The sequence below is a fragment of the Pleurodeles waltl genome, unplaced genomic scaffold (genome assembly GCF_031143425.1).
Source record: "Pleurodeles waltl isolate 20211129_DDA unplaced genomic scaffold, aPleWal1.hap1.20221129 scaffold_187, whole genome shotgun sequence".
NCBI classification, from domain to species: Eukaryota; Metazoa; Chordata; class Amphibia; order Caudata; family Salamandridae; genus Pleurodeles; species Pleurodeles waltl.
This window is the reverse complement of record NW_027149893.1, coordinates 77,999-84,550: the sequence shown is the minus strand read 5'-3', so window position 1 is coordinate 84,550 and position 6,552 is coordinate 77,999. Positions and strand designations below refer to the sequence as shown.

Below are 6,552 nucleotides of genomic sequence, written 5' to 3'. Positions count from 1 at the left end.
AGGAAATATCCGATGCGATAAAATAAGTCCCAGTCCCTAAAAATGCTTGTCTGACCCGCACCGGCAGCCACCGGCTCAAATTAAGCACTGACATGCACCCAATGTCACCAATGTCTGTCATATTTATTGTCCCCCTGAAAAATGCCAGAGAGGACCCTTAGAGAGGCACAGACGCCTGAGGCTCTTCAGTAGCCTCCAGAGGCCTCCTGGCACTTACATATTTACAAATTAAGCACTGATTCACTGATTACCAAGCACTAATAAAGATGTTAATTATTGCAGCTCTGCTTGCTGTTTCTAAGCACTGTAAATAACGGGTGTTTCTATAATTTAAACGCTCAGTGTACTAGGTTTGAAAGGATGGAAAGCTGAGTTACCCTTCCCAGGATTTAAACTCTCGAGCTGCAGATCATAAGCTGCAGATCACAAGAGGTGTCAGTGGCAGCCATATAACACTGTGCTATTTCACTGCCCAATCTACCTATGTTAGTGATAACAAAGGATTGTGAAGCAACTTTTTCAATTGTCACTTACACGAGTGACCCCCACATTGCATACATGGGATAAAGTCCCCCAACCGAGCATTATAAGGTGTTACACGTCATCCAGGCACGTGACTCGATGGAGGGAGGAGGCCACAAGCCGAGTGTGTCTACAAGGCCACAGAGCTCCCAGGGGGACCTGCACCCTCTTCTTGCACCGAGGTTGGTGATTCTTTGGGACAGTTTTCCATAAAGTTGCACAAACAGCGCAGCGAGCAGTGTTGCTTCACTGTGGAGAAAGCGCTGCAGAGCCCTCTCTGCTGTGGCAGGGTCTGCTGCTCTGCCCCACAGCGCCACACAGCCTGATACCACAGTGCTGCACCCCCTCCCATCTGGACCCACTGCTGGATCTGGGCTCAGAGCCGCATCTGTGCGGCCGGGGAAGCGGTCTGTGGTTTGTGATTAACTCTGAGGGCGTCTGTTGGGGGTAATCTGGTGCTGTGCTTGTGTCTCCTGGGGAAGCGGTCTGTGGTTTGTGAGTAACTCTGAGGGGTCTGTGGGGGTAATCTGGTGCTGTGCTTGTGTCTCCTGGGGAAGCGGTCTGTGGTTTGTGAGTAACTCTGAGGGCATCGGTGGGGGGTAATCTGGTGCTGTGCTTGTGTCTCCCGGGGAAGCGGTCTGTGGTTTGTGAGTAACTCTGAGGGCGTCTGTGGGGGGTAATCTGGTGCTGTGCTTGTGTCTCCTGGGGAAGCGGTCTGTGGTTTGTGAGTAACTCTGAGGGGTCTGTGGGGGGTAATCTGGCGCTGTGCTTGTGTCTCCTGGGGAAGCGGTCTGTGGTTTGTGAGTAACTCTGAGGGGTCTGTGGGGGGTAATCTGGCGCTGTGCTTGTGTCTCCTGGGGAAGCGGTCTGTGGTTTGTGAGTAACTCTGAGGGGTCTGTGGGGGGTAATCTGGCGCTGTGCTTGTGTCTCCTGGGGAAGCGGTCTGTGGTTTGTGAGTAACTCTGAGGGGTCTGTGGGGGGTAATCTGGTGCTGTGCTTGTGTCTCCTGGGGAAGCGGTCTGTGGTTTGTGAGTAACTCTGAGGGGTCTGTGGGGGGTAATCTGGCGCTGTACTTGTGTCTCCTGGGGAAGCGGTCTGTGGTTTGTGAGTAACTCTGAGGGGTCTGTGGGGGGGTAATCTGGTGCTGTGCTTGTGTCTCCCGGGGAAGCGGTCTGTGGTTTGTGAGTAATTCTGAGGGCGTCTGTGGGGGGTAATCTGGTGCTGTGCTTGTGTCTCCCGGGGAAGCGGTCTGTGGTTTGTGAGTAACTCTGAGGGCGTCTGTGGGGGGTAATCTGGTGCTCTGCTTGTGTCTCCTGGGGAAGCGGTCTGTGGTTTGTGAGTAACTCTGAGGGGTCTGTGGGGGGTAATCTGGTGCCGTGCTTGTGTCTCCTGGGGAAGCGGTCTGTGGTTTGTGAGTAACTCTGGGGGGCGTCTGTGGGGGGTAATCTGGTGCTGTGCTTGTGTCTCCCGGGGAAGCGGTCTGTGGTTTGTGAGTAACTCTGGGGGGCGTCTGTGGGGGGGTAATCTGGTGCTGTGCTTGTGTCTCCCGGGGAAGCGGTCTGTGGTTTGTGAGTAACTCTGAGGGGTCTGTGGGGGGGTAATCTGGTGCTGTGCTTGTGTCTCCTGGGGAAGCGGTCTGTGGTTTGTGAGTAACTCTGAGGGCGTCTGTGGGGGGTAATCTGGTGCTGTGCTTGTGTCTCCTGGGGAAGCGGTCTGTGGTTTGTGAGTAACTCTGAGGGGTCTGTGGGGGGTAATCTGGTGCTGTGCTTGTGTCTCCCGGGGAAGCGGTCTGTGGTTTGTGAGTAACTCTGAGGGCGTCTGTGGTTTGTGGGGTAATCTGGTGCTGTGCTTGTGGCTGCACCAGACTCACTCTCTCACCGTGGTTAGTGGAGGCAAGGAAGGGCCACGTGGCACAAACCAGTGTCTGACTATGAAACGTCACTGAAAACTGCTATAATGTCAGCAGGGGGCGCTGCTGGGTTTAAGAAACCGGAGTGATAACAGATTAAATGTTAGCGAGAGATGAAAGAGTGAAAAGCAGGAAAAAATCATTGATCATTTTAATACTGTTTAATAACAGGTAAATGTTGAAAAAAATAAATAAATAATGTTCCGCCCGAATAGGGACTTGAACCCTAGACCCTCAGATTAAAAGTCTGATGCTCTACCGACTGAGCTATCCGGGCTGCAGACTGACTGATGTGGACCCCCCCTCCCCTCTTTCTGTACCTATTTCAGCAGACATGGTGCTCCTGTTTTATTCATATCTGGGGTCCACCTCCTACCCCTGGGTGCACCTGAGCTGTCATCCAATCACAACACGCACAGCCAGAGTCAGCCTCACTGAAGCCAGCGCCTAGAATCCCACTTTAACAGCTGCTGGCGCCCCACCGATCTCATTCAACACGTGGCCTCTCTTGTGGGAGGTCGGGCGGTTCTCAAGTCTTACAACCACTCATTTGCATATTAACCCCATCACTAGACGTTGGAGCACTTACATGTGACGCAATGGTGACGTCATCGCAGCACATCACATACATTGTGTGGGAATCCGCGCAGAGAAAGAACAAACCGGGGGGCTTCAGCCCCAGATGGATTTAAAAAGCCACCTTGACTCGACTGTGCGACCTTTCACCCTCACAGGAAACAATCTGATGCTGGAAACGCGGCTGGGATGTCCCAACAGTGCAAGTGAGAGAAGAGAACCGAGTGACTGCCGTGGGCATCAGAGTGAGACCCCCGTGGAGAGTGTGAGGGAGTGTGAGACTGACACAGAGACGTGTGAGAGTGAAGCAGTGAGCATGTCACAGCTGTGAGGGGAAGACTGATGTCTCTACTGAGGGACTTCGTGATACAGGATTGCATTGTTCTCACGCCAGACAGGAAGCCTTGATCCCTGCACATTCCAGTTCACCAGTCACAAATGGTTTATACAGAATCTACTTGTGAGTGTGCAGAGCGAAGACCTCTCAGCCGTGCAGACACTGGTTAGTGATGGAGCTCAGTGAGAGATCCCTTTCATGAGACCTCTTATCTGTGCATCAGTCACTGCTGAGTGATCAGTGAGAGATCCCTTCCCTGAGACCTATCTGTGCATCAGTCACTGCTGAGTGATCAGTGAGAGATCCCTTCCCTGAGACCTATCTGTAAATCAGTCACTACTGAGTGATCAGTGAGAGATCCCTTCCCTGAGACCTATCTGTGCATCAGTCACTGCTGAGTGATCAGTGAGAGATCCCTTCCCTGAGACCTATCTGTGCATCCGTCACTGCTGAGTGATCAGTGAGAGATCCCTTCCCTGAGACCTCTTATCTGTGCATCAGTCACTGCTGAGTGATCAGTGAGAGATCCCTTCCCTGAGACCTATCTGTGCACTGCTGAGTGATCAGTGAGAGATCCCTTCCCTGAGACCTATCTGTGCATCAGTCACTGCTGAGTGATCAGTGAGAGATCCCTTCCCTGAGACCTATCTGTGCATCAGTCACTGCTGAGTGATCAGTGAGAGATCCCTTCCCTGAGACCTCTTATCTGTGCATCAGTCACTGCTGAGTGATCAGTGAGAGATCCCTTCCCTGAGACCTCTTATCTGTGCATCAGTCACTGCTGGGTGATCAGTGAGAGATCCCTTTCCTGAGACCTCATATCTGTGCATCAGTCACTGCTGAGTGATCAGTGAGAGATCCCTTCCCTGAGACCTATCTGTGCATCAGTCACTGCTGAGTGATCAGTGAGAGATCCCTTCCCTGAGACCTCTTATCTGTGCATCAGTCACTGCTGGGTGATCAGTGAGAGATCCCTTCCCTGAGACCTATCTGTGCATCAGTCACTGCTGGGTGATCAGTGAGAGATCCCTTCCCTGAGACCTATATGTGCATCAGTCACTGCTGAGTGATCAGTGAGAGACCCCTTCCCTGAGACCTCTTATCTGTGCATCAGTCACTGCTGAGTGATCAGCGAGAGGCCTATCTGTGCGGCATTCAGTTATATGCACTGAGCCCTCCTGACTCTACAGCATTCAGTGCACTGCGTATACCGCACTGCATTTATTTCCAGCCACTCATCAGAGTAGAAGCTGCTTTTAAGTAACTCACATGGGTTTCCGTAGTGTAGTGGTTATCACGTTCGCCTAACACGCGAAAGGTCCCCGGTTCGAGACCGGGCGGAAACACACTTTTCTTTTCTCCTCTAACTCACAACAGCTGCTCCTTTTATTCTTCTAATGCGCTCTAGGACTCCATAGGACCCACATATAACATCATTTCTATTTACAATCTCTTTATACATTCAGCTGCATCAAGGACAGACAGACATCGGGCTCTGTCCCTTTACAGTCAGACAGCAGGACAGCTGCTTCCATCACTCACAGGCACTGCACATGCTGCAGGCACTGACACAGGCAGGCACCAGTCTTTACACAAACACAGGCAGGAAATGTCCAGACTCTGAGCATAGAATCCTAAAGCAAAAGCGACAACAACTGAGGGACCATCAGGGAAAGTCAGGCACTGGGAGTGAGTTAGAGTGAGAGACTTAGACACCAGGAGTGAGGTATGAAAGTGTGAGAGGGTGAGAGACTCAAGCACTGAGAGTGAGTTAAGAGGGTGTGAGAGACTGAGAGACTTAGGTACTAGGAGTGAGTTAAGAGAGGGTGAGAGACTCAAACACTGAGAGTGAGTTAAGAGAGTGTGAGAAACTGAGAAACTCAGGCACTGAAGGGTATATCTATACTTTTTGATGCAAAATTGCACTAATGCAGTTTTGCATCAAAAGGTTTTGGACCGGCTTGCCCCATTCCTGAGTACCAGCCCGGCGCCATGTTTATGGAATGGTGCAAGTCGGTGCAAAGGGTGGGCTAGCATAAAAAAATGACGTTAGCCGGGTGGGGGTGGCGGTATACAGGAGAAGGGAGTTTTGCACCAAAAAATAACGTTAGGCTGGTTAGAGGCAAAAAAAATGCCTCTAACCAGCCTAGCTTCATTTTCTGATGGAAAACCATCCATACTACATGACTCCTGTCTTAGAAAAGAGAGGAGTCATGCACACCACCCCAACGTCCAGCAGAGGGGGCCAGGGTCCCCTGGGCAAGGCCATTGCACCCTGTGCCATGCAGGGGACCCCAAGTTGGGCCCCCAATGGCACTTTAATAACAAAAGAAAAATACCTAGCTTTACTCACCCTACTTACCTGGGATGGGGTCCCCCATCCTCCGGTGTCCCTCTGGTGTGGGTGGGGGTGTTCCTGGGGCTTGAGGAGGACACCTGTGGACCCATTCCATGGTGTTTAACCATGGAAATGGGTCCACAGGTCCCCTAACGCCTGGTCTGAGCCAGGCATTAAATAATGGTGCAAAGCAAGCTTTGAACCATTAATTAGCCTCTCTTCCCACCCGTGCGTCATTTTAGCACAGGGATAAAAATGGGGGTATGGGGGTTGCACCATTTTTTAGATGGTACCGCCTACCTCGCATCTCATTAACGCAAGGTAGGTTCACACATCTACAAAATGGGGCAAACTCCATTATTTTTACCTTAGACAGGTCTCACGTCAAAATATAAATATGGAGTTAGTTTTGCGCTGAATTTGAGTGAAAAAAGGACGCAAATTTGGTGGAAATCAAGTATAAATATGCCCCAAAAGTGACTTAGGAGAGTATGACAGGGTGAGAGACTGGTCCATTGGGAATGAGTTAAGAGAGAGTGAGAGATACAGTCACTGGGAGTGAGTTAAGAGAGTGTGAGACAGTGAGAGACAGGCTCAGAAAAGTGATATAGAGGTAAAGAAATGGAGCCTGTTACACCTGCAGAGCGAAGAGAGATGGAGGGATTTCTAATAAATGCATCTAAATATAATGTGCACGCACTGGTCTTACATCATACAAGCTCCTTCCTTCATTCCTTGGAAGCCCCAGTTCACCAGTTGCAAGTGGTTTCTACTGGATCCTGATCAGCATAAGATCACTAGGACACTTACCTAAATGATTAAGCAACATTTTATGGTTCTAGAAAAATCTCTAGAGACACAATTAGCCAG

General features: G+C 50.7%; 2 non-coding genes across 2 annotated transcripts; one reads left to right on the top strand and one right to left on the bottom strand.

The window, feature by feature from the left end:
- Positions 1–2,635: 2,635 nt before the first annotated feature.
- Positions 2,636–2,708, bottom strand: TRNAK-UUU (transfer RNA lysine (anticodon UUU)). The gene has a single exon. It is a non-coding gene; the product is annotated as a tRNA-Lys (tRNA).
- Positions 2,709–4,617: 1,909 nt separating this feature from the next.
- Positions 4,618–4,690, top strand: TRNAV-AAC (transfer RNA valine (anticodon AAC)). Its single transcript has one exon. It is a non-coding gene; the product is annotated as a tRNA-Val (tRNA).
- Positions 4,691–6,552: the final 1,862 nt, after the last annotated feature.